This window comes from Camelus ferus, chromosome 22 (genome assembly GCF_009834535.1).
Source record: "Camelus ferus isolate YT-003-E chromosome 22, BCGSAC_Cfer_1.0, whole genome shotgun sequence".
Classification (NCBI taxonomy): Eukaryota; Metazoa; Chordata; class Mammalia; order Artiodactyla; family Camelidae; genus Camelus; species Camelus ferus.
Window position 1 is genome coordinate 9023844 of NC_045717.1, and position 26117 is coordinate 9049960.

A 26117-nucleotide genomic window follows, 5' to 3' on the forward strand; every position below is an offset into this window, starting at 1 on the left:
TGGGACCCTGGGGAGGGGGGGTTGTCCAGAGACCGTGGGCTCATATGTCTATCCCCAGGGTCCTGTGACGTGGAGTTTGACTCAGTGTTTGGACAGACATGTGCTCCTCTGCTGGTAACCATCCCCACCCAGCCAGTGAGTTCAGTTCTCTGCCTCATCCCCGTATTTGAGTTTGTGAGCTCAATTCCACCGTATATCACAAATAAGGAAATTAAAGTACAGAGAGGAGAAGGGACTGGCCCAGGATGAAAAAGTAAAGTGAGGGCAGAGTTGGGACTTGAAGCCCAGTCTCCTCCCTCCCAGGAGGACCACTGTGCTCGTCCTCAGTTGCCAAGAGGCTATTCCCAGAAAGTCTTAAGTAACAGGACAGCAGCTAGTGGAAGGCCCCCATTCCGTATGGACACTGCATTTCCTGCACACAGTTGACAGCTTCATACTCCTGCCCCTGGCTCTCTGACCATGATTAAATTTCCCCCAAACTCCGGCAGTAGCTCTAGTTCAGGGCCCTCCTTGGGGACTGTGACCTATAGAGTCAATGTGAACTACTCAAAATAAATAGGATTAGTGCAACCTCTTTGGAGACCCTCTTGGGCAATATTCATCAAAACTTTAAGTGCCTCGACCCTTTTAGACCCAGCAGTTGCACTGCTGGGAATTTTTCTAACAGACAGATTCACAAAGTATTCCAAGATATATGTATCTTGAAGTCCATTGTCCCCCACAGAACATTGGAACCATTCCTCAATAAGGGACCAGTAAATGGCTTACAGCGCATCCATATACAAAGGAATTAGTATGTGGTCATTTAAAAGAGTTAGCTGGAGCTGTCTGTGCAGATATGGGAAAGGTACAGTTAATTTTAAAAGAGGTAGTGTTAAGTTAAAAAAGAAAAATGAAGAGCAGTGTATATATTATTGTCTTATTTGTGCCTACTTTAAATAATAGGTATAAATGCTGGCATGTATAAACATTTTCAAGAAAGATACACAAGAAAATGTCAAGACCTTATAGAGGAAGAGACGAGCAGGCAGAGTGAGGGAAAAAAGATACTGGTTTTACTTTTTATTTTATATCTTTATTTTCAAAATCATGAACATGTATTCATTTGTTAAATATTAAATGTATAAACAAATTTGAGTGTTCCAATAGAGCAGTTGGATTAGGGGAAAACTAATGGTGCAGTTTTTAAAATCTAGTCTTTCAGTCACTGAGCAAGTGGGCGATGGTGCTTCTCAGAGCAGCAGAAACCAGATGTGTTACTGCGCATATGTCCCGAGGTGCTAGGCACTGAGCAGGGTGCATCTGGGGAGGGACAGGCAAGTGGTAAGGCGCTCGCTGCCAAATTAGGCAGAAAAGACCAATAGACCTCAGATGACTCTGACAATAGCAGCCGGTCTGGAATTAAATGCTGATCTTGGCTCCCAGGCTCTCCGTGCTTCAGCCTACAGAAGAGAATCTCCTACAGGGAGGCCGACAGGGGGGGTGGAATCCCAAAGCCAAATGAACTGCAGTAGATGCATCCAGGCAGGGTGGGGACAAGGAGGAGGGAGAGCAGTTTGGGGAGAGGATGGGCAGGACCAGAGCAGTGGAACTGAGGGTGAGTGTAAGGGGAGCCATGCAGAAGGTTCGAAGGCTTTGGTTTGGCAGGGTGTGGGTTTACAGCCTAACTTGGCTACTGGTTGAGGACCCACAGGGACATACATGCATCCTAGGCCCTTCATTTGTAAAATGTGTAAAATATACTGTAGTGGCGTTGTAGGAATTAAAGGGTATAATGTACATTCGGTGATCAGTCTGTAGGGAACACACCCAGAGCTTCCTGGCCTGGGGATGTACGGGAAGAGAGAGAAATCCAAAAAGAGGAAGGGCAGAGGCAGCAGGTGGTAACGAGAGCTGACTCCAAAGTCAGGCGGTCTGGCTCCAGTGCTTCACTCTCCCACTTCCTAGCTGTGTGACCTGAAGCTCCCCTGACCTCTTGGTGTCTTGATTTTCTTGTCTCTTAAATGGGGAGAAGGTGAAAAAGACTGGTGCATATACTAAGTGTGTGAATGAAAATCAGTTCAAAAAACTGACCCAGCACAGCCAGCATCATGCAGTCTAGGTATGAGGCAGTTTTAAAACGTTATTATATCGAATCCTCTCCAAGACTCTCTCTGAGACAAGAGAGTTAAGACACAGTAAGGAAAAGGTTTCTCTAAAAGGTGATGGTGCTCAAATTCGGACCTGAATCTGCTATTCTCTGCACTGCTGGCTTTCCCCACCATACCTTTCATCAAATATGCCGCCTTTATTCTGAAATCAGGGGCTGGAATTCTTTAGAAAGGAAGCCAGAGGATGGTCAAATGACGGCCACTCCTTATTGCTAGAATGCACACAGACGTTTTCATGATGCTAACAAGAACTTAACGTGTGGTGAGACTGTTTTAGAAAACTATAAGTAAGCCATGCATTTAATTTAGATTTTGCAAAACCCCATTTTTAATCAGAGGCTCTTCATTAAATGCATACGCACTGAGAGCTAATGATAAGTGATGGAAAATAAGTTTAAATCCACAGTGCAGCCGTTCTCCCACGTGCATGAGTTACACGAGCATTTGGGGGTGGTAAAGAAAAGGGGGAAACCAGTAGGCTAGCTACTACAGCTCAGACACCCCATAAATTATTCAGAACTGTGCTCTGCGGTCTGACGTACATGTATCTGTTACATAATCATTATTCTTCACAAGTGTTTTTAATAATCATTTGGTATTTAATTAATGTGCATTATTTGTCTTGGGAAGTCAGGCTGGTTTGAGAATTAGGGCTGAAGAGAGGAGGCTGGCTTTCATCAAACCGGTGGAGAAGCTGTTTGATTTTAAACACCGCTTTTTCTGCTTTTGCTCTTGTACCCGGTGCAAAATATCAGGCTGCACTCTCCGTTTCCCCACAGCCTAGGAGTTTTTGTTGGTGTTTCCTTTACAAAAGAAGGGTGAGGTCTGTGACTTCTCTCACAGTCCCATAGGTAGGGCTCCAGAAGCCCTTCTTAAGGATACAAAGCATAAGCTGTGTTTCGAAAGAGGTCATTTTGATCAGGTTTATAAAGACCAACTTGTTACCACCATCTAACTTTGGAAGCGTCATGTGATGGTTTAATTCATCCGTGAAGCGTGGCCAGATATGCATGTGTGTGTGTAAATGTGTCAACGTACGAATGTGCATAGGTGATGATAGAAACGTGTGTGTGTGTCTTTATGGATAAAATATTTCCTTAAACAAACCGGAGCACGCTAATGGAAGGGAACCTCCGCTTATTTAGATATTTTAGTCTGGAGGTTGATTTCTCTATGACAGCAGAGAGTAAGTTACAGTGGACCTTTAGTCTCATTACCATGTAAGTAAACAGACTTCTGCATAACCAGACTGAACCAGCCAAAGAACTCAGTCCTCTAATGTGATCTGCTATCAAGGGGCGAAAACAATTATTTTAAGAAGCTTGTTTGCAGTCCAGATGGTTTGGTTCTGCACAGAATCATTTGATGGCGTTCTCTCGGCTTTGAAACTGCGTACCTATCTGCCCATGTTTAACAAGAAAGGGAATGCTGCACATTTGTAACTAATCAGGTTAATGGGTTTAAAGCAAATCCTGCAGAGGGGAAGGCGGGATTTCTTTGGGGAAAGACGGGAAAGAAAGTACACCAAGTTTAGGTAGTCCCTTCAAACGTGCTCGAAGCCAGACCAGAAAACAGGCTTTGATGCCAGGAGGAGCTGAGTTAGGAGAATCGCCCCAGTGGAGGGGCAGGCAGGAGGCATGGCTTTGTTCTCTGTGTCTCTTACTGTTTACAGCTCATAAATAAATCTTCAGGTCATATTCTCAAAACTCTAGGTGGGGGATTACAACTCAAATATGCCTTCAAGTGAAGGCATAATAAAATTATTTCTCTACGATCAGAAAAGCAGCAATGCAAGCCCAGTGACAAATGGCAGTGGGCACAGGGACCTCAAGGTTAGGAGGCAACGGGGAGTTCTGAGGAGGATGCTGAACTCGAAAGAAAAATTGCCTGCCCCTCCCGCAGAGGGCAGCTGCCACCGAGCTCCGTGCCGTGGGAGAGAGGACCTAAACGGATGGACATCAGAGTTTTCCAGAGTAGTCCCAAACCCAGATGTTATGTTCATTTCCCAATTTTTAAATGTTGGCTGAGATTTGTTTTTGTTTTTGTTTTCTTTTAAAGGACGTGCCAGCCAAATTAAACACCAGTTTGCGACATCTGCTACAGGCAGAGGGAGAGTCCACAAGAAGTAAAACTGTGCCCTAAATGTCGGTCCTCTGTGTGAGGACAGCTCGGGGAGGGACCCTTGCTGCCTTAGGTGCTTTTTATTCACATACACACGTGGCCATGATGGATGTGTGGCTGGAGGACAGGCGTCATCTGTGTGTATGATATGGGTTTGCATAGAAAAGCCCTTGAGTGTGTTGGGAGAAAAGGCAAGAAGCCAGGGTGAGTACCCTGATGTGGTTTCCACGTCACCTTCGTATCTGTGAGGGAGGCTGAAAGCTAGGGGTTAGGGACATGTCACTAGCATTGTTGGGGAGCCTCTGGCACAGAAATGACCACAACTTCTCCATAAGTCTTAGATCCGGAAGCATTTTTATTTGAAGTAGAGGCTGAAAGCATTTATCATTCTTAATCTATGATATAGGGTAATCGCGGTTAGAAAAATGGCAGTGACTTCGTATCTGGTCTGCTGTTTTATACTGCTCTGGGACAAGGAAGATCTGTATTAAGCCGTGTTTGCTGGTCTTCAGAATTCCTGTGTGTGTATGTGTGTGTGTGTGTCCGCATGTCCTTGCTGTGTTTCCTTGCAGTTTGTCACCCTGATGAGAGGTGTTCCAAAATCCCTGGTCCTAAGAGGAAGTCCCTGGAGCTGCCTTAGGAGCGGCTCATCCGCCGCACTCTGTCCCCTCTTGCTTCAGCGGTGTGGGCCATGAAAGGTCTGGGGATGGGAGACGCTATTAATTCAGGCTCTTCGCCGTCTCTCGTCCTCCTCCCCAACTCATCCTTCTTGACATCAGGCTTCGTTCCCACAGAGTGACATCAGCTCTGCTGGAAACCTGCCCCCCGTGTCCGCAGACCAAGCCGTGCACCACAAGCTCCTCGGGCAGGTTTGGGGAGAGAGCGGGCGAAGGTGTGAGAAGGTCAGGAGGACAGAGGGGTCTCATGGGGGTGACTGGCAAGGTCACTGCCCCTTCCAGAATGTTTGCAAGGAGTATGATGCAGCCACTTAAAAAGATGAGTATACAAAATGCAGAATCACGGGAAAACGCTTCGTACAACATGGAATTATATTGTATTTTAATCTGTTGTAAGATCAGCCGTACATTTAAATAGTTCAAAATCTAAAAGATACAAAAGGGTGTGCAGTGAAAAGTGTCCTTCCCCCTCCCACCTCATGCGTAGCCCCCCAGGTTGTGATGTGATGTTAAGTTGTTACGGAAATGACAGGCCAGCCAAGAAACAAGCACCACTCAGAGGGTTGGAGAACTCAGATGTATTACGCCGGCGGGCTCAGAGGGGCTTCTGCTCCAAAGCTCTGAGCACCTCCAAGACGTGCTCATGAGGTTTTTACAGGGTAAAGTACAAGCTTGGGGTATTCGGCCAATAGGCATGGAACAGCTTTAGCCGCATCGTTATCACAAAAGTGGAGGCAGGGAGGCAGCAAACCAACATTCCAAAGCCAGATATATATCTTTGAAAATCCAGCTGGCTAGCAAAAAACATGAACAGCAAACCAACACTAATTAACTTAGATTTACGAGTTAGTCCAGCAGAACTCAGATCAGTATTCCGATACTTAGATTTGTGAGTTATCCTATTAGCCCAGCCCGGCTCTCCTTCACATTCCTAGCCTTGTGAGTTATCTTGTTAGACCAGCCCGGCTTTTCCTTCACAAAGTGAAAAAAGAAGCATATAAAGCTAAGCCTTCCTTGCCCCCTCTTTCTCTCCATATGTATATTTATTTACGTGTATGTGTCTATAAACACACCCACAGATGCACAGGAGAAAGACCGAAAGTAGTAAGCGAATGTTCACGGCGGTCATTTCAAGTGGAAGGATTCTAGGTAATTGCTTCTACCTTCCTATGTTTTCCAAAATGTATTTATCCTGTGTATGTCGCTCTTAGAAAATAACACATGAAGTTCTCTATTATGAGCATAATACCATCATTAGAGTCACCGGAGCAGAAGTGGCTGTGACCAATCACCAAAGGGAAGAAAAGTCACTCATTTCCTGACAGCCCAGAACTCACAGCTGACGGTTACTTCGTCTTCGCAGGCTCCCTTCCTGGCCTCTTCTTTGCATCTGCACGATCATACTTTAATATGGTTGAACTTAGTTACATTTGCCTTCTGATTAACAAAAGACGCAGGATATTTTTTCTATCACCTGGGTAACCGGAAAAGAACTTACAAAAGAGGGATGTTGCATCTACACGCAGACAGGTGTCGAAGGAAATGAGAAAGGTCTTCCAGCGGGGAGCCTGTAGATAAATTTACATCCTGGTAAAGCAGCCACACAGACGAGGAAGGATCACAGGCAGTTAGTTACGCCCCAATAATGTGCCTTTTCATGTGAGGTCCGAGGGCCGGGGCCACCTGCCTAACTCACCCACAGCTGCGCTTCTGCAGAAGGCCTAGCTGGCATCAGCCATTGGAGCACAGAGGCTAAAAAACTTGGTGCGAACGTATAAAAAAATCCCTTAACCTTGCTCCCAAGGACAGTAAAAAGGAGCTCTGGGAAGTGTGATCACGCCCTTTAATTTTAACTTTGAGTACACTCAAGTAACCTGTGAATCCTTTACTATAAAAATCATTTAAAATACAGAAATATCAAGAGTTATAAAGTATCAAATAAGAGTTATAAAGTATGTAATTTTGGACATATATTGTTCTATTCCTCTATTTTCTTTATTGGAGAAAAAAAAATATGGCCAATTCCTCTTAACCCTCTTTCCCCAATCCCACTCCTTCCTGTGGAGATAACCACTGTTAATGGTTTGAGATCTAGACAAAACTTTTCTGATACCCTTTTATCCAAATCCATAACCATGCACAGACACATAATGAATGCATGCTTTTTTAATTTTAATTAAACTTAAACTCTCAGGTTGGTGGGTTTTTTTTTTAATCGCCTGGGCTCTAAATCTCAGTTATTCTAAGCTCTTTACCAGAGCAATAATGTTTCCCACATATGAATCACCAAATGCTAAATGTGCTCTTCTCAGCAAATGCAATTCATTTGAGACTAACTCCCAATAAATTGCCTGTGATGTTTCTTTATTGCCAGAGACAATGGGCAACGCCAAGGCAGTGAAGGGTTGTACCAAACTGGTCATTCGTTTTAATGTGGCCTGGCAGTTTTAATCCTTCCTGTATTTTTAAGTGTAACAGCGTGGTATGGTGTGTTAAGGTATTTTTTTTTCCATTCTTCTTTCCTATCTTGGACATTAAAATATACAGCGGTAAGATGGGGAAGAGAATATGATATTTTCCTTATGAGAAAACACACTGCTAACCCTGTTTTTGCAGATACTGAGGGATGTGAGGCAGCGATGAGGACTTGCTGATCATGAGAGTTGTGGGCTGGCTGTTTCTAGCACTCCAGCTGAGTCCCGATAGGACCCCTGTATTTCTTCAGCTCTCCCCCGTCTTCATGCTCTGCTTTCTTAACACTCAATACCTCAGCCACGAGCTTACCCAGAAACCAACTTCCACACCCAAATTCATGCTACACGACATGGGACGTCAGCCAAGTCCCCTCAAAGGAGTTAAAGAATGCCTCTGCCACTTCTTTTGCACCCCCAACACCTCCTTAATGCCAAAGCTCAAGCATTACCCCGATAAATGAAATACGGTGAAATAAAATACTATTTAACTCCAGAATACTTGACAGTATTTAACCAGGAAGATACTGCCTTCTTTCCAAGGTCAAAAAGTCTGGACAGGATCTCTGTGCTTGTGGGTTCCTCAGTCTGCCCTTCTTTCTAACTGGTTGATAGTGGGGAGGGGGGAGGGGTGGAGGTCGGGGGCCACAGGATGGGTGTGATGAATGAGGCTCCTCAGAGTAAACGTTGTGTTTTTAGCAAGGGTGGGACAGGGTTCTGGAGTCAAGACAGACACAATCCTGGCTCCTGTTTGCTCTATGCCCTTGAGCAAGCTGCCTGGTATTTGAACTGTGGTGACCTTCTGTGTAAAATCCCAGTAGTTGACCTGCCTTGTTACCGCTTTTGAAATTGAAGTGAGCACATAGTAGGTGTTCATCCAATGTGCACTTTTCTGAGTATGTATGCAAACGTAAGCCACGACTCCTGGAATTTCACTGTGCCTTATAGATGCATTCCTGTCAATAGGCAGGGTTGGGAAATCTCTACTTTTTTAAAGAAGGTTGTCAGATGACAACATCTGAGGAACCCCAGAATTATCTAGAACTTCTGTGCCAGGCCAGGGCACCCTTCCGCTGCCAAAACTCTGGCACAGAGGACCTGCCCTTCCCCGGAGACCGGGAGCCTGGTCCCTTTTGTTGTAGGTTCCTTTAATTATGCACACGCGTCCATCAGAATGGATTCTCTCCATAGTAATCACCCTCCTGCCATCAGGCCTGCCCCCAAAACTGGAATTGGCATTTTGCAGTGATGTCTGGGAGTTCTTTTCTGTGCACTAGTAGGAAAGAGAAATTGAAACCGATGCAAAAATGCTTAGAGGAATCCTAGCCACAAGATAAGTGCTGGTTAAGTACGTGTGAGGTCGTATTGCTGTGATTATAATTATTTCTGAAGTAAAGTTTCCTGGATTAGTCTTCACAAAGGAGGTAAGAGTCAGAACGTTACAATTCCACAACTTTCTCTATGAGGGCGGCTCTGATTGACAGCTGTAACACACATAGCGACGGAGTATCCGGAATGGAGAATTAGGCTATTTGGGTTTTTTTTTTTTTTTCCTTCCTCACTGTTCACCTTCTCACGACTTCTACTCCACACGACTTAGCAGGAAAGGCCAGGAGGGAAATGAAACGTGATTTTTCTTACCTAGAACGTGTGGGCCCTGAGTTAGCTACTCCTAACACGTGCAGACGCAGCAAAACCACTGAGGATGGTTCCCCTGCTCTGAACATTTCTGAGCTTCTGGAAATGGAGTGAGAGACAGCAGAACACTAAAGGGAGGTGTGTCGAGGCCTCTCTGCTGAGTGCCTGACAAGGCACTGGCTTTTTTTTCTTTTTTTCTCTTATTTTATTTTATTTTTTGTTGTTGTGGTTGAAGTATAGTTAATTTACAATGTTGTGTTGGTTTCTGGTGTACAACATAGTGATTCAGTCATATACATATATATATGTACACGCAAATTCTTTTTCATATAGGCTGTTACTAGGTTCTGAATATATTCCTTGTGCTATATACAGTAGGACCTTGTTGTTTATCTAAAGCATTGACTCTTGTGACACTGCTTCCTCCGGAATCAATTGAGGGGTTGGTGATACTCAAAATGTGTCAAAGCGCCCACGGTTATTGGGCGTGCAGCCATGCTGGGTTCCCCTGTCACCCCAACACTTCAATCAGGGAAGCTCCAATGAGATCTATTTTGTACATCTGTGTACTGTGGGAACACCCATCCAACAAAACAAATCTGCATTTAAATAATAGCGTAAAACCCACTGAAATAGATGCTGAGAGGAAACACCACGATCGATGTGTACGGGGAGCAGGAAGGGATGGCTAGCGTAGGGTTCGGGTCAAGAGCGAGGTGAAGAGAGGGGGTGGGAACCTTGAGGAGGGCTAGTAGGAGGGCAGCACGACCTGACGACGCACGCACGGCAGTGGGACCACGCCAGGCCCCAGTGCCCTTTAACCCTCAAGTCATTCACTCCATGACCACCCCACAAGTGCCCTCTTTTTACCTGGGGCAAAGAGCAAGGGATTCGGGGGTCTTGCCCTGCCTTTCTGTGACACTGGGACTTTGGGGCAAAGCCTTAGCCTTCTGGTCTGGAAGACATGACCCAACTCCCTCCTCTAATGAAACACTGGGGTGCAGATGGGTTTATAATTCATCCCCCCAAATGCCAAAACAGGCTCAGCCCTGATGGGGCAAACATGCTGAAGCAAGGGCCAGGGGTTTCCAGGGGTGCCCGGTTCGCACCCCCAGGGAGCCCGGCTGCTCCTGAGTTCCTTGTTCCTCTCCTGCCCCACTTGGTGTGTGTGGAGACTCAGGGCTCATTCGTCACTGCAGAGAACAAATGAGGGAGAAACATATGGTGAAAGAGTGACAGCCTGTGGCTTTTTAACTGAAAATTTACATGTAAATGTGAATGAGTGAAAATATCAGTTATTTTTTAATTGGCTTTCCAGATCAGCAGAAGGAAGGCCTGTTCCTGCTGGTCTGCTGGTTGCGTCATGAGGTTCCCATCAGCATTCAGTGAACTGTCCTTTTCCCTGATTAAAACCCGCCGGTGTCTGTCTTTGTCCTCTGATCATGTCCAAACCTGATCCCATCTGTCATCCCCTCCTGTCTTCACGACCAGTCCCCACTCCGCCACCACCCTGTCCTTGCCCCATTCTAGCCACACTCGCCTTCGTCTGCTTCTCAGATCACGCATGGCCGGTGCTTAACCGTCTGGGCGTCCTCACCACACGTGTCCTCCCTCAGCATGCTCTGCACCAGTAGAGCTCAAAATCCCGCAGGCGTTAGCGTCAACCCGGGTGGCTGAAACGCAACGCCTGGGCGTTGTTCAGACCTTGACTGCAGACAACAAGGACCGCGCCTTTTGTCAGGTGTAATAATTGCTAAACGTTAAATTAAAAGTCCCCTTGATTAGAACTGCAAACTGAAATATATATATGAATAAAATGACATGACGTCTGAGGTCTGCTTTTTGTTTTTTAAATTGAGAGATTTGCTTTTTAAAAAAAACTCCAGAAATTGCTGCTAAATGTACCAGTGGATGAATATGCCACACACACAAAGCAAAACAAAATGAAACTCCAGAAAGAAAAAAAAAAAAATGTTTGGGGGTGGGGGGAAGGAGAGAGGCAGGGAGAGATGAAACAAAATTAGCAAATTGTTGACAGTTGTTGAAGATGATGTTTATTATACTATTCTCTCTACTTTCACGTATGTTTTTAAATTTCCAGTTAAAAAAAAAAAATTTATTTCCCTGGGGGGAAAATGCCCCACAGGTGGCTGTTCCCCACCCACCAAGGTTCTAATTCAGAACATCTGGGATTGCATCCAAGAATTTGCATTTCTGTATGTGTGTGTATATATATGTATGTATATGTATAACTAAGCCACTTTGCTATACACCTGGAACTAACATTGTGAATCAACTACACTTCAATTAAAAAAAAAAAAAAAAAAAAAAAGAATAAAGTCCCCAGAGACTTCATTTTGCTGCAGAGGCACCTCTAAAACAAAGAATTTGCGTTTCTAACAGGTTCCCAGATGATACTGATGCCGCTGGTCCAAAGACCGTACTTTGAGCACCATTGCGCTGACCCCCACTCCCACGCACCCCTTCCCTGCATTCTTGCTACACGGGCTTCCTGTCTCCATTTCTTTCCTCTGGCTGTCGTCTCGGGTGGTTGAGCTGTCTCATTATACATGTTCCTATCATACAGGCATCTTGTATTTCTTCATAGGGTCTAAATTGTAAATGCTCACCTGCACCGTGATTTATGTTTGCCCCCTCTACAAGTCCGTAAGCTGCGTGAGCAAAGAGCTAGTTCACCACCTCGTCCCCTGTGCCTAGCACTGTGCCTGGCATACGGTAAGTGCTCGATAAATGTTTGTTCGACGGGTGGATGGATCTGGAAAGACGACCCATTTTACATGCGGGCAGAGCATTAGGAAAGCTGTCCACATGTTGCAGAGAGAGCAGAGGAGGGAGGGCATCTGCCCAGTTAGTCGAGTCAGCCCAGGTGCTCCCTGGCAGCCGGACAAATGCCAGCTGCTGCACCTAGACCTCCTTCCTGTCCTGTGCTATTGATATAAAGCAGACACAACATAGGAAGAGGACAAGAGCCTTGTCCGCAGCATCAGGGTCCTGCATTCTCACCCCAAACTGTGTGACTTTGGGCAAACCCTTTCACATTGGGGGCCTCGGTTTTGCCATTTGTAAAGCAAGAGGGTTGGATCTTTTAGCTCCAAAATTTGCCAGGAGTCATGGGTTCTGAGCAAAGATGCTTTATTCTGAACAGCATCCTAGAATGCTCACAGTATCTTGTCCTTTCCCCTGGTCTCGGCCAGATCGTGTCAGCGAAGGGAATCAGAGCAAGAGGACCAACCTGATTCTTGCTTCCCACCAGAGCCTCTGTTTGGTGCCATCTTTCCCCAGAAATTGGGAGGTTGGCTGTGAAAGGCTGAGAGGCCACAGACACAGTCTTCACAGGGCCAGAGCCTCAGGGGGCACAAAACCCAAGGGGCACCCTCCTCCAGCCTCAGGTCACCCAGCTTTAGGACAGCATTCAACCCAGAAGCCTGGCTGAGACCTCAGGACAGGAGTATTTAACCAAGACTTGAAACACATGTGTGCATTTCAGACTAGTGTCCCCAAATCACGCCTATTCTTTTTCTCTCATTTCCTGTTTTTGCAATCACAGTTTTAGATAAATAACCTTGAACCTACATGGCAACACTCACAGCTTCGCTTGTTCTGTCTGTGGCTTGCTGGGAGGAATCCACTCCACGGCAGCAGTGTGCACACCCAGCATCGCTTCCCCCAACCATTGTGTCTTCTTTTTGTGTGTGTTTGTACGTGTCTAGAAGGTCTCTTCTCGGTTTCCTGTTCTTCAGGAGAGAGGCTGTGGTTATATTCAGAAGTAAATGAAGAAGTGATTTGGAAAGGCTCAGAGAGTGAAAGAGTGTAAGGAGGTGGGAGGATCTTGACTTTCTTTGCTGCGTGTGTTACCGAAAACAGGCTTTTACGTAAGAGATTAAGAATCCTTTCTTCCCAGATATTTTGATGTTATGGTAATAGCCTTCTCAGGTCATAATGCCTTTTAACCTGATGCCCCGCTCTGTTTGGGGTTTTGTTCGTCAGGGCAGAGGACGTGTTTTCCTTTCTCTGGGTGTAGCCAAGGAGCTCCAATTATAGATTATTAAAAAGCAAGCTGCAAAGGACCAGAAGAAAGGGAGGGGCGTTCACAGGTTCAACGATATGAGGCTTAGAAAGTTGATAAGAAGGATTAGAATTGAGAGATGAAAGAAGACTTCTAAAACCCCAATCCATTCTAGGATCCATGACTTTATATATATATATATATATATATATATATATATATATATATATATATATATTCTCCAAAATTACATGAATAAAGGGGAAAGGAGGGAGGGAGGGAACAAAAAAAACTGGCTTTGGTTCAGAACGTCAATTATGTCTTTTTTAGATTCCCCTTTTCACAATTTATTTGACATTTTGAACAGTGGCCAAAAAAGCTATTATAACTATAAAACATATTCATTGGTATAAATCTCGTTAAGTTGAGCGATTTAATTAAGGTATTGACATGCTTAATTGATACGTGTAAGCCAAGACCGTTTTCGTATTTCATTTCCATATGCTTTCTGCTTTAAGAGAAGTGAGGAGCTGGAAAGAAAGAAAGAAAGAAAAGAGAAAGAGAAAGAAAAAAAAAAAAAGGCTCCCTCCATAAAAATGCTGTAGATTCATCTGCGCCTGACGTCCCAGGGGACCACTTCCTGCCACTCTCCTTGATTCAGAGCCAGCTACTCCTCTAAGTGGCAATGCTCAGAGGGAAGGTGATGTATACCCAGCTTGAGTGCCTGTCAGGCCCTCTTATGATCAATAGGAGAATATTTATATTAATAAAGCACCAAGTTAATTAAATAAAATGGTCCTCTGGGTAAACTTAAGATACTACAGGATGGGCAGGGATCGATACATTCTGCCATTTGAACATTAAGTATGTGCCTTGAAATTTTATGGAGCTTTTAAAAACTCGCTTTGTAATGTAAAAAGTTTGAAACCTCCGCAAGTTTTCTCTGCCAAAACCTCGGGTCTGGCTTCTGGAGCCAAGGGGGATCGGAAGGATGGATCAGCCAGAGAAAGGGGCTTGGGGGAAGCCCCGGCAGGCCCTCCCCTGGTCTGGGGGGCTCCCCTCCTCGGAGGAAGAGGGTTTGTCCCCGAGGACAAGGCTAGGCTGGGGGACGCAGACGCGAACCCAGGGCAGGGTCCGGACAGGGAGGACAACACCGCATTGTCCCAGAGCAGCCTCCCAGATCAGATATGAGGGGGGTCTCGGACCCCCTCCCGTTCTCAGTCTCCCGGATGTAGGAAAGCCCAAACGCCAGGGTCCTCTGGAGAGGGGCCTCTGCCTTCCAGCCTCGCGGGCCCCTGCTGGCGTCTGCCTGGTCCTTTCCCTCTTGCCTTCCTCCTCTGTCGTCCTCTCAGCCCCTCTCTTTCTGTGTGTCTCTTCTTTTGTGTGTTTGCGAGCCTGCCTCCGTTCTGTTTCCCTCTGTCCCACCCCTGTGCGTCTTCTTTCTCTGTGTATCTGCCTCTCAAGGTCCCTGCTGTGCAGTGACTGTCTCTATGCATGTGTGTTGCTCTCAGGCTTTCTTTTTTCTTTTGTTTTTCCCTAGTTTTATTTTGTCTCACTGTGTCGGTCTCTTTCACCCTCTCTCCCTCTTGGTTTTCATCTCATCACCTGCCTGTCTGTCTCTGTCCCCATCTCTCTCTTTCTCTCGTCTCTTTATCTATCTATCCAGCCATCTCTGTCCCTCTCTGCTTGGGTTCTCCTGCCCAGCACCCGCTGACTTTAAAGGCAAGCTCTCATTCACAGAGACAGACCCCGCGAGAGCCTCCACACCAGCACTGCCGAGGCCGTGCCCCTGGTTCCACCCCCTCTTTCCTCGAGCAGCCGTCTCCTCTTTGGGACGGGAAAGCGGTCTGACCTCGAGCAGCCAGGTCCATCTGCAGAGGTGACCTTCACTTCCTAAGAGATGACATGATACTTGCTGTCCTGCCTTGTCCTCTCCCATGGACTGTGTCTTCTTGTTTCTTAGCTTTGACCTACAACACCTAACTCCCTGGGTATATAACCTATTAATGGTGACCCTTCATTGGAATGAAAGCCCCAGGACAGTTTCAACAGGGCAGTGAGGACTCTTTTCTCAGGAAAGTAACTACAGCCAGGAATTTGCTTTAGCACCGAAGTTCACTGGCCTTCCCACCTTAACTTTCTCAGCCTTTCCTCCAAGGGCTGTGTCCTGCGTGGCTATGGACCCCTCAGAAGCTCACGCAATTCCCCAGCTTCCTTTGGAAGATGGAGGGGGACTGGGACTTGTTCTGAGTCTGTGCAGAGGCAGCTCTCCGCCCAGAGCCATGTCTGTGCTGAGGACACTTCCCGGTCTGGACCCTGCCTGGGCTGGGATCTTAGCCTCTCCTCCCTGCCATCAAACTGGCTGCCTTCTGGCTCTCCTTCTCTCCCCTCCCCCTGATGCAAGTCTCCGGCCAGCTTCTCTGCACGGCAGCGGCTCACAGTCAGCCATGTCCAGCCAGCTTCCTAGGGGGTTATAGGGAGCTGTGCGGCTTTAACCCATGTCCCTGCCCTTGCCGCCCCACGCTTTCCATCCTTGGGAGAGCCTGGGAAATCCTTAAGAGGTTGAGTCTCCCTGCAGGACCAGGGGGAGCTTTGAGGCACAGCAGGCTGAGTGGAGCCCAATTTTTGCTTTCTTTGGTATTGAACTTGACCTGGAGTTGCTGCTTTACAGTTTAAGAGCTCCTGTGCAGTATTCTCTGGGACAAGGAGGCAGGGATTGTCTTATCTTTCCACCCAGAGTGTTTGATTGCAGACTTGAACAGATGCAAGCAGTACTCATAACAACCAGTATTTATTAAGTGCTTATGCTGAGTCAAGTAGCGTGCCAAGAGCTCTGAATTCATTGGCCATTTTTATAGTAATTCCCTGATGCAAGTATTTTCACTGGTCCCATTTTACAGATGAGGAGACTGAGGCTCAGATAGGGTAATCTACTCATACAAAGTCACACAGCTAGCAAGGGGCCAGCTTGGAGTTCACACCGAGATCTTCCAGGCTCCTGAGCCAGGCTGTCCATACTGTGTCTCCCTGCCTCCTGGGACCTTGACCGTATGCAGGACTTCTGGGCTCAGGTAAGAAAGGAAAGGAGTTGCACTGCCAGGAAGAGTGTGCTCCGGCTGCAGCTGATGACCAGTCTCAGGGACGAGGGAGGTGTTTCCCCTCGATCCCCTGTCTCTCTCTCCCACCTCGTACCACGCAGGTCCTGTCCTCTTTGCCTGGGACAGGGGGGTTTATTGTATCTGGCATGTGGCTAGTGGCAGCAGGCTCAGGTTTGTCACTACATTTCTTCGTCTTTGCAGTTCGCTGGCTTCTCCCAGTGCTTACATCCCTTGTCTCGTGCCTTTCAAACCAAATGGCCAGAAGCGGGTCTGGGATTAAATATTAGTGTTAACTTCAAACTTGGTGTAAATCTATTCAACTGCATCCATTTTTACATAAATAAGGGAGAGAATAGCGTCTGTTCTCCTGTAGTCAATACCAGGACACCCACAGGTGTGAGTTATTAGCAATAACTGTAATTGCTTTGAGTGGAACAATGAACAGTGCGGAGGTCATGAGAAATGTCCTTCTGTGTATTATTCCCATAGCTTAATGACTTAAGCTGCGGTATCCTTCATCCAGCGCTGGGCTTGCAGAAGGTGGCTTTGCAACTCAGAGGGCTGAGCTCTGGCGGAATTGCTTTCCTGCTTCGGTAGAAGATAATTTTGAGCCTTTCTGAAACCACGTTGATTTTTATCAGCACATGGCCCCCAGGATAGCATCTCACCTTCACCACGGGGATTTCACTTGTTTATTAGGGTTCTGGAAAGTTACAAGAGAGAACAGGCATCTACAAGCCACATTTTCTTGGGCTGCAGCCCTGAATTCCAAATTCCAACCTCACAGCAGCTGCAGCCCAAGGCAAAGCCTACCCCGACCCCTGCCGGCTCCCGTGTCTTCAGGAAAGCAGAACGGATCACGGAGGAGTAATTCCGGTGCTACACACTCTTAAATGTAGAAGGGAGGAGTTGTTCAGTCCCCAGAACGTTAGTCTTAGGATCAGGCACACACAGGGCATCTAGAGTGTCCAACGAATCCTTTCCTTATGATCAAGTTGAACATTTAAGGTTACAAGGTGTGGAAATTAGGAAACGGCTTTAACTGCTCCCAGACACCAGTCCCGTAGCACTGGGACTGCCTCTCTCCTTCCCACCTCTGCTTCCACCTCTCCCACCCGCCACTTGACTTCTGCTAGTCCTCTGGCTCCAGAAGGGTTTCCAGATCTTTTAGACAGTTTGGCGGTGAGGAGACTGACCCCAGACCAGATGGTCACAAAGATAATCAGAACTTTCTCACTGCCAATCATCCCCTTCTAACATCTCCTGTATCTCGATGCTGAAAGCATCTGCTTCTGTACCTAGAGTTTCATGATCTTCTGTTATCCTAGTCTCAGCGATTCAGAAACGGGGAGCTGAAACATTGTCAGGTGCACAGCCCCTTTCTGGGTCGAATTCGTTTTCCAAATCTGTTGTACCCGCTCAGGCCAGATTTAAACTCTATTGCAAGAAACCTAATTATTCATCTGCTTCGCCTACCTTCCCAGTATAACTGCTCATTCCCACACTTGAGCTCAGTGCACCACACCTTGCTCGGTCGGAGGTTTTGTCTGTGTCTCCTCAGAACGCAAGCCTGTCCTAGAAGCATTAGGTCACATGCGTGATGGTCCACCAGGCAGCGGAGGTGGCAGGGCAGAGGGGTGGGACCAGGGCTCTTTCTAATCCAAAGGGACAAATTGGACTTGGGGGGGAAAAATCCCCAGAGCTTGAAATTTATTCTCGATCATCCATGAACAGGCAATGGCATGAAATCATTGTAACTTATTTTTTTTTATACATTCAACAAGTATTTTTTAAGCTATGCGTCAGACCTCATGCTCGGCAAAAGTCCCTGGGCCACAGGAAGCTAGTGAGGGGGCCAGGGAGAAAAAGAGCCTGTTACCTGGCCGGCTCCACGTAGGTTAGCAGCAGCAAGCAAGCTCTCCAGATCCAAGCTCGCTTTACCTGTGCACAGGCACCTCGTTTGCCTTCAGCTCTTTGATAAAGTCAAATTAAAGAGTGCCCTGGGACAGAGTTAAAAGGACCACGTTGCAGGATGACTTACCATCTTGCTGGAGCTTTCTTTTCAAGGAAAGGGTCAGAGGATGTGGAAGAGAGATTGAGCCAGTCCCAGATTCACTCCCTCCTTTCTGAAGGCCAACAGGAGTGGCCAAATGGTAACCAAAAATACACACCTGGAAGCCCCAAGGAAAGCATGTTTAGAAAGCACACCGTCCACCCTCTTAATTTTTGCTAATTATTGCCCAAGCAGATTTCCACGTATGGGATTTAATGCCTGAGAACCTAGGCTACCAGGACACCGTCTGGGAGGCAAACTCAGTTCAGCAGTGAATCAGGAAGCAGGCCAAATGCACACACTTCATTTCAGGACAATTCCATAAACGCTCCCCGCCTCCCCCGCCGCCTCCCCCTCGCTCACAGGATTTCCATCTCCTAATTGCAAAGGCTTCTTGGCCTGGGAATGTCTTTGTGAAGAAGAGCGGACTCCACGCGGGCCACCTCTCTCAAGAAGACATGGGGAGCAAGGACGCTTCTCCAATTAATCAGCAAATGCCTGGCTCCAGCTTTCGGCCAAAAGATCAATTTACATACAGCTACTTCTCAAGATGAATGTGCCTCCCCCTCCACTCCTCCTGCATCCCCCTTGCCCAGCCCGCATGAGACATGCTACTGGGTTTCAGGCTGACAGTGTGAGCTGCGACAATCAAATCAGGGGTGAAAACCTCAGAGGGCTGCCGAGAGAGAGGGACAAAGGGGCAGGAGAGGGTGGGAACGGTATGTCAGCGGGAAGGAGGGTGGATTGCACAGAAACGGGTTCCCTTTCCCAGACTCCATTGGGCAGACACAGAGCTTCAAACAAAGTGGGGGAAAAGAAAGGAAACCCCAGTCTCCATCTTTTTGAGCCAGGTGGACCACTCCCCTGCCCACAGACAAAACTGACAAATTAAACCAAAACATCTTACTGGGTAAAAAAAAAAAAAAAAAAAAATGGCAGGGGACTCTCTCAGGTACATAATTAGATCCTTACAACCAGATGTCTTCCGGCACCAGATTTCTGCACGTGATGGAAGGACCTCGGAGTCGCAGTTGTGCTCCCTGAAGGGGCACACTGGTGATGGAGGCACAGACTCAAGTCAGATGCCAGTAGCTGGAATCCTGGTGATGCTTCTCGGACCATTTAGTGACACAGGGAAGTCTGGAGCAGAACAGAAGGCATCATCAGGCTGATAATGAGAGCTCCCCAATCCCGTCGAATGTAACTGATTCGTTGCTACATTGTGATAATCCCAGGGATTAGTAAACTGTTAAGAAGCTCAGCCTCTGTACCAACTGGCTGGAGATGATCCGTCAATTATAATGCTGTTTCGTGAACACAAAGAGCCTTATTTGGGGTTGCATGTGATAATTAAATGAAGAAAGCTGCTTTTTTGGACTGGAAGCGTTGGTTATACCGTGTCAGCCCTAGAAGGGTGGTAGTTTGGAAAGAAATCACATTAAATCCTAAGGCTGCAAGGAGGTTCTCTGCCCCCAGGAGGGATGGCTGAATGACTGGAATATCTTAATCCACAGCTTGCCTGCCTGAATCCAGGGATTTCTATCTTGACTGGCCCTCTCTGCATTTTCTATTGGTAACCCAGACCCACTCCCTCCCCACCCACCCGCCAAGCAGTCCTCCACTGGGCTGCTTTAGATTGGCTCCAGCGTCTACAACTCTTTCCCTCTTGTGGCCACGAGTGAACACGTGGCTGCAGCATCCAGGTCCTAGCCTTGCCCTGTAACTGGGCTGTCCAGTACAGTAGGCATTTGCCACGTGTGGCCACTGAGCCCTCACAACCTGTCTGGCTTGAACTGAGATGTACATACAAAACACACCAGATTCTGAAGACTTGGTGTGAAAAAAAAGAATGTGAAGTAGCTGTTTAATATATTTTTACATCGATTACATGTCGAAGTGATTGTATCTGGGAACTATCACATTAAGTGAAATACTTTATTACTACTCATCTCAACTGTTTCCTTTTATTGTTTTTAACGCAGCTAAGAGAACAGTCTTAATTGCATTGGTGGCTCATATGGGACAGCACTGTTGTAGAGCTAGCAGGTCTTCGCTGGAGGGGTGTTGGCCTCTGCACTCCTCAGCTCTTGAGATGCTCCGTCGGCCAGCACAGAGGGTTGCTTGGCTTTGACCTGGGGGAGTTAGTTTGGATTGGCCCTGCACTCTCCCCAGCTCACCCCCTCACTATTACTATTGTCCGCTTTCAGCCTGCTTTACCCATTTGCTTTAACCTGTGAAGCCCTGAGACATTTGAGTTTGTGGTCTCCGGAACATCCACCCAGAAAGAGATAGAAAGGGTGCCCACGCTGGGAGCTACTCAGAGAGCCAGCCAGTAACCCCGTCTCCACCTGCAGCCTCTGGTAGCATCTCGTAGCCCTCAGGCCTCAGCCTGGGTGCTTAGCCCCGCTGTGCTTGAACAGTAGGCCTTCATCCGAGCTCCCGGCCCTTGGTCTGCCCGTCAGCCTGGCGGCGCCGTCCTTCTCGTTACCTGCCCCCCGGTGATTTCCCACCTAGACTGCAGCCCTCCTAGCAAACTACAGGGAATCACCTGCCTGTGAAGCCCCACCAGGAATGTCCTCATCTCAGGAAGGCAGAGTCTTCCCCGTGGGTTTGGGAGGATCAGGGACAGAGTGCTTAGTTTTCTTCCACCGTATCTTTGGGATCCCAGGAAAGGGTGTAATCACCCAGGGACTCTCAGTTCTTCCTAGATCAGGCTCCAGACGGGGTCCCTGAGTGGCTTTCTAAAATATAGACTAAATGTTGTCACTGCCTGCCTCAGTCACCTCCTGTGAGGAGGCCCTGTCTACCCATCTATCTGTCTGTCTGTCTGTCTACCAGTCTACCAGTCTACCAGTCTGTCTGTCTACCAGTCTATCTACCAGTCTGTCTGTCTGTCTGTCTATCTATCTACCTACCTACCTATCTGCCTACCTACCTACCAGTCTGTCTGTTTATCTATCTACCAGTCTGTCTGTCTGTCTATCTACCTATCTGTCTTGTAGGCATTTTGCCCAATACCAGCAGGCTCACACCTGAGACACAGGAGGCCTTTGCATCTTGGACCCAAGACTTTCCCTAAAATGAGACTAGCTACTTAAGAAAGTAGGATGCTGTATTTGTTAATTAAGAAAATGAATGCAGTGATTTGCACTTACGTACTCTGTTGGAATATAGAAAGCACTTGCTTGTCCATTATCCATGAAGTTTATCCTAATTTCACAGAAATAGAAATTGAGGCTCAGAGAGTTAAACGAATGCTCTTGAAGACACACAGCCCACTAAGTGGCACAGCTGGGACATGAACTCGGCCCCTAATCACATACAGTAATCGTTCTACCCATGTTCTCAAACTTATTTCAAGTGTCCAGAGCTCATCCCCAGGGTTTCTGATTCAGTAGGTCTGGGATGGGTCCCAGGAATCTACATTAAAATTTTTTTAATTATGGAAAATTTCACCCATGTACGAAAGTCAAGCACAGATTGTAAGTGAACCCCCTTCACATACCCATCACTCAGCTCCAATAGGTTTCAGCTCATGGCCAGTCTTGTTTCGTGTCTACCTCTACCCAGTTCTCTATCTTCTATTTTATTTTGAAGCAAAACCCAGACATCATCATTTCATTCTTAATTATTTCAATACGTATCTCTCAAAGAAAAAGACCTAAGTAAAAGGAAAAATGGTAACATAGCAAACACTTTAAAACATCAAAAGCATGACATTATATACCATGATCGTATCTAAATTACTTTAGAAATCAGGGATCTATATTTTTTCAAGGCACCATCAGTAAGTAAATTCTGATCAGGTAGACGGTGAACCCCGCTGTGAGAACGGCAGCTCTGCCATGCCAGCTCTTAATAACATCTTCGAACTGTCCTGATTTTTATCAAACTGTCCACTTTGAAAGACAAAACCAAAGTACTTGATGAAACAAATCTGCACCCCTGCAAGTCCCAGCGATTCAGATTGGCAGCTTTCCCTTCCCCCAAAAAACTAAAAAGATTTTGTATCGCGAGTAAAACAAACCTGTGAATTATTTTCCTTGGTGGTTAGGAACAATCTTGTGGTGTGAATTTAGACACAGGCTTCCTTCTTGTTGAAAAGGAAAGAAAAGTGAAACTGTAGCTGTTACTTTTTGAGGTGTCTGGATGTTTACGTTCTCATGTATGTACAGGTGTCTGCTTTGTCTGCTTATTTGTGTCTGGGGTCGATGAGATGCACATTCCAGGAGGACAGAAGCTTGGTTCTGTTTACTTCTGTATCTCAGTAGAGTAGCACATAGTAGGTGCTCAATTCATTTTGTTGTTGTTGAGTAAAATCAGAATCTGAGCTGACATTTAAGCCACCAGCATTAAACATCTGGGTGCTATGACTAGGACTGCGCTGACGAGCTTGTCAGAGAAGGCAGAGAGGAAGGAGCTCTTACTGAAGTCTTTCATTCAGTAACTTTTTAACATCAAGGGAGCAGGCAATGTCAGCTCCTACTGCAGTGAAATAGAAACTTGACTGGAGCAGTGGGAAATCATTGTTGCTTTTTGTTTTTGTTTTTGTCCCTCCATTAATACTTTGAGTCTCTGGCATTTCTTTCAGGAAATGCTCCTGGTACTCCACTGTAATCTCCCTCAGACAAAGGATGCCACTGACCAGACACCCAGCGGGTGGTACCAGGGCTTCAGAGCTGGGACATATGTTTGGGGCTCATTTGGTTTTGATGGTGACCCAACTGCAAACATATAATCTTGCTTATTAAGATAAATTGCCTGCACAAGAGATTTACCTTTTTAAGATAAATCCTCCCTGAAGCCCACATTATAAAATCCCCAGGGAATAACTTTTCCTGCATATCTGTCCCTCCTGCTATATAGAATAAGGTAAGCAAAACGATCTTTCTCTCTGAGTCCTAGAGTAGAGTGATGAGTCAGTCCCAGCTACGTGTGTTAGGAGCTGGGGGTAGAAGAGCAAGGCTCAGCTTCGCAGAGGATGCTAGTACTGAGAGCACAAGAAACGTTAGACTCATAGATTAGCCTTCATTTTTTAAATCCCTAAATGAGTTTTGATTGATACCTACTGCACCAATGGGCCGTTTCTTCCTGCTAGGCAGCGAGTGACTAGGAAAATAATTTTAATGCATACTCAGGTCAAAGAGAATCAGAATGGCAATCCACTGCCCTGATCCCGAATCCAATAAAGGTTCTAAATATAAATGCTTTTAGATTATCCTCTCTTTTCATTTGGCTAATCAAGAATTGATGGATAGTTTAAAATGTTACTAAAAAGGCACCTGATTGGTCTCCGTGCAAGGGGCTTGGGGAGGTAGACAAAGAAGGTACCTGACTGGGTCGTCCCAGTTTCCTTTGCTCACTTAGCTTCCTCCATGGCCTCTTGATCCTGGACATGTTACCTTTCGGGAGTGATTTTTCTGAACCTTCAGAGAACTTTCTGATTTAGGAGAACTGTCCTTGAACTCTCTTATGAGTGCTTTGGGTTGGATCCTCTGGGTCCCTTTACAGACATTGGCTCCCATCTCCTGCCTCTTTGGGCCTTGCTGTTAAAAAGTCACGGCTGGGAACCTCTTCAGCAATCTATCTGTGAGCTGCTGGAACCACTTCATCCAGCCTTACGGAGAGCAGGCAGAGGTAGGGAATTTGCATTTCCCCTGGGTGCTGTAACCAAGGAGTGTCTGGTGCTGGGCCACAGAGACCCAGATCCCTTGGTTAGAGGCAGGAACTCCCAGGGTACCGGGCTAAGGCCAGCCCTTTACCTAATTGTCCTTCATTTCTTCTCCATCCTGCTTCCTCCATCCCTTACCTGTCTCTCCCAGGAGCACTCTGTGAATCCATCACTTGGCTAAGCAACTGCTTCTGAGAGAGCCCAACCTAAGACAGACCTTTCCTCCCGAGTCAGGCGCTCTTGTTTTATCCAAAAGAATCTAGACTCCCATACAGATACTCTTGTCCAGATGACAGATGTGTGAAACTTTGATCTCCCTCGGATTTTACAGAAAGAATATTAGCAACGTGTAGGTGTTCTATTCCTTGCAGAGCTGTCGGTGTATGTTCTGAGAATGGCGATAAGGGGTTTTCAACAGTGTAAATCCAGGGCTAAATGGGGGGAAAGTCCAAGAAATAAATGCAGCCTTTCATCGAATGCCTCCACGGTTCCAGGTGCTGTCCACAGTGCACACATACCAACTCATTTCATCCTCACTGTTAACCTGTGAGGTCACCAAAATTAATAGTCCCACTGTAAAGATGGGGGCACTGAGGCATAGAGCATTTCAGTAGTTTGCATGATCATACAGCTTGTCACTGGCTCTACCTACTTTAGACACAAGAATTCTCCAAGGTCAGGGTGCTTCCAAGCCCCGTTTTGTACCTTTGGGAAGATTCGAGATTGACCTCTGGGAGCAAATCCCCCATAAACTGTCATGCAACACAGACGGGACTTGCTGGTAGCATGACGGTGACCGAGACAAGCACACTGTCCCCACCAGGGCAAAGAGGAGAGCGTTTTCTTGCTTCTTGCCTTTGGTCTTGCTGGTAAGCATGGGAGGCAGGGGTGGGGTGAAGGTGGGGACTGTCATTCACTGTCGGTCTGAGAACAAAGCACGCCTGACATTGCAGGGAGAGCCCCGGGAAGCACGTCAAAAGCGCCACTGGAACTAGACAACCTTTCAATCCATTTATCAAAGTGTCTGCAGTTCCCACTTCAAGGTAGATGAAGCAATAATAAATTTGCAAAGAAAGTTAATCTGTGTCCAAAGCATTTTAGTAAATTAAAAAGGTGGGGAGGGGGGCAGGTGTTGGCTGGAAGGGGGATATATTGGTTCTTGCCAACTCCTATTTGACTTACTGTCTCCTTAATAAGTCCTCTTTGGTCTTGTGTTTTTGGACGGAATAATCAGTCCGTTAATCATTTTCCGGAAGCAGGAAAATGCACTTTAGCTAATGCAGTCCTCCTTTCTTTCAGAGCCCTAATTATTTAAAAAGACATCCCGATCTGTAGCCCCACTTCCCACCCAGCCATCTTCCTTTGTTTCCCCCAGAAAATCCCGGCACACCCCTCTTTTTCATTCTAACTCCAACCTCATACCTTTTATCTAAGGATTGAAGGAAAAAAAAAAAAAAAAAAAAAGCAAGTTCCCTTTCCCTGGTCACTTTCAAGCATTTTCCCCCAGGAAGAGGGAGGCACTCAACCCCTACCAACAAGCAATTGGCTGGAACTAGGCTCTTGGGCCCTACGGATAGATTTTGTTATTTTTATTTAAGTGTCAGCCGAAAATGGTGGCTCTTGTCTCTCTCAAGGATAGTACTTAACCATCGCTTCATGCTCTGGCATCACGCTGAGATAAACACACTATTAGGAACCCTCACAAAGGCCCGGGAGATAATTGTGAAGGGACAGTTACCAAAAATGAAGCACCCAGCCCTGAACCCTCTTCCACGCCCCATCAGTAACACCATTAAAGCTGTCAGTTTGTCAGCCCACTGGAGGTATTTATGAAATCAATATACAATCCTGCAGATGGATGGGAGCGGTATTGTTAGCCGGAGAAGGAAGACTCAATGGAAAATAAAATTAATAAAATTTACAAGCAGATTGTCATGGAGAACAGATAAATTCCCTGCAATCTACTGCCTTGCTCAGTTGCTGTAGGGGGAAATCCATGCGGGGAGGTGGGAGGTGCTATGCTTTAAACGGGGCTCCTTAAGATGGGGGCAAGACTGGGTCTGTTTACAGCAAAAAAAAAAAAAAAAAAAAAAACAGCGAGCAGAAACCCAAGTGGCTGTCCCATCCAAGCGCGGGATTTTGTCTGTGTGAGTGTTCCTTGGGAGATTTTCCACCAGATTTTTCTGCTTAGACATGGCTCGCCTCTCTTCC

The 26117-nt window shown here is 46.5% G+C and overlaps 1 protein-coding gene across 1 annotated transcript in view; it reads left to right on the plus strand.

Moving 5' to 3' along the window:
* The window catches only part of SLIT3 (slit guidance ligand 3), a 583256-nt gene that overhangs the window by 358810 nt on the left and 198329 nt on the right, over positions 1–26117 (plus strand). The gene's annotated exons all lie outside the window — the stretch shown is intronic.